Source organism: Sinocyclocheilus grahami, unplaced genomic scaffold (assembly GCF_001515645.1).
Source record: "Sinocyclocheilus grahami isolate Dianchi unplaced genomic scaffold, SAMN03320097.WGS_v1.1 scaffold1770.1, whole genome shotgun sequence".
Taxonomy (NCBI): Eukaryota; Metazoa; Chordata; class Actinopteri; order Cypriniformes; family Cyprinidae; genus Sinocyclocheilus; species Sinocyclocheilus grahami.
In genome coordinates, this window is record NW_015506949.1 from 139,875 (window position 1) to 142,243 (window position 2,369).

Below are 2,369 nucleotides of genomic sequence, written 5' to 3' on the forward strand. Positions count from 1 at the left end.
AGGATGACAGCATTTATTAGCAGTAAATTTCCTATGTTCTAGCACAAAATCAATGCTTATACTGTCAAGTGCATTTCTATGTGACAAAAATGCAGTAGGCTGTTTGTTGCATTTGCTGTGAATTCAGTAATAAATCATTATTTGTTTTTGTCCTCCATTTATTTATTTATTTACTTACTCCAATTGAAGGCCCTATAACACAGCGAAACATTCACAGGGGACCTTGAGGGCCGGGTAGGCTGGATTTGTCTAGGGACGAATTTTAACCCCAGTCCAGCCCTGTACCCGTCACTATGCAACAAATAATGGCGTGGCGGGCGCACTGGTTTCCTTTTACTGTTTGACAAAGTACAAATGATTTGCAATGGTCATTTTGTCGCATCCAGTGTGGACAGCCTCAAGCTGTTGGCTTACCTCCGGCCTTTTTTTCATAATTTATTTGTTTAATATTTTTGGCTAGTAGAAATTATGAATGGCCGGTAACTTAAAAATTTAGTAGCCAAATTGGCTGGTGAGTGAAAAAGTTAATTTCAAACCCTGTAATAACGGATGTCTGACCAGGAATGTCATTAAATAAGGTTCACTAATTCCAACACATCTACTTTCTCAGTTTGAGACAGGTGTGGTAACTGACTAGACAAAGTTAAAAACGTTTCAGAGTTCTTCAGTCTACCTTCAACTACACACCTGGAAGGTCCTATTTTAGTCTCATCATCATTTTGTTCCGGTACAGACAGTCCTACAGCAGACACGTCACATGACTCTATAGCTGAAAGAGAATCTACAGTGTTATCAATACTCAACTTCCTGTCATGATGGAGCTTTAACATGTTAACATGACAAACTCGGGAACTAGGATGGCGATCTGGAACATGAATAACATAATCGCGATCTGACAGTTTCTTCTCAATTACGTAAGGACCACTATAACGGGCTTGCAGCAAACCACCCGACATGGGTAACAACACCAACACTTTATCACCAGAGTTAAATGTTCACATAATAGCTTTCTTATCAAACCAAGTCTTCATTTTATCTTGTGCTTTCTCTAGATTTTGTTTAGCTAACTCGCTGACATAGTGAAGACGTGTACAAAACTCCGTAACATGCTCAGGAAGAGTGCTGCGCTTTGAATCACAAAGCCATTTTTCTTATAATACGGTCAACGGCCCATGCGGAATGTGGCCACAAACCAAATCAGCAGGACTAAAACCAAGCTATTCTTGTACTACTTTGCGAGAAGCAAAAAGTAACCAGGAAATTCCTTCTTCCCAGTCTCGTTCCAGCACAAAGAACATGGCAAAAAACACTTTCACCCCCCTAGAAGACAGGCAAATTATTACAAACAGAAAAATACAATAAATACTACATGAATATGTAACAAATGGTCTCTGCGGTTCACTTAATGTCACCAAGATATTTACATAAAAAAATCATCATACTTTAAAAGTAATATTAATGCTATTTTTATCCTGTTTTTGACCCTCTCTTTAAAATATTAAATTTTTATGTGCCACATTCATGACTTAGTAAACACCCAATGCTGTAATTAGGCAACAGTTTTGCATAGTAAAATAATAATAAGAAGAATTAATTTTCCTTATTTTATATTTAAAATTTTATTATAGGGTTTTATATTCAGTCTCTCTGATAAGCCGGAGTCGAACTGTGCTTTGTTTAAAAAATTAATCCACAGTAAAATGATCAATGTCTTACTGAAGTGGCAAACAGAATTAGGGCCAGTTGTTGAGTGTATTATTAGGCCAAAATGTCAAATATATAACTGTGGGCCACATATGTATGGCCGATATTGTTCAAATAATTTTGATTAAAGAGGTCATGACATGAGAAATAAAATTTGCCTTGATCTTTTGACATGTGAACCATTAAAACATCCTGCAAGTTTCGATTGTAAATCCACCGGCTTCGGCTGGGATTGAAGTCTCTGCACAATCAGGTGAAAAGTTTCAAAAGTTTTTTATAGACAAAATTGCTGGAATTAGATCTTCCATTCAGGTATTGGGTTATCATCAGCCAGTGCTTTTGCCAACTTTTTCGACTGCCTTTCACCAGTTTGAGCCTGTTTGTTTCTATGTCAGATTTGGAAGTGATTGTCAAATATATGAAACCCTCCACTAGTCCCCTAGACTCTATTCCACCACGGTTCTTGAAACAGGTTTTTAATGTTGTTGGTCCTTGTATTATGAAACTAATTAATAATTGCCTGACAGGCTTGGTGCCAGTTGGCTTTAAACATGCCATAGTGCAGCCTGTATTAAAGAGAACAGGTTTGGCCCTTACAGAAAAACCACATGAATTTCACATGTGCAAAAACACATGTGGTCACATACACGTGAAATTTCATGTGT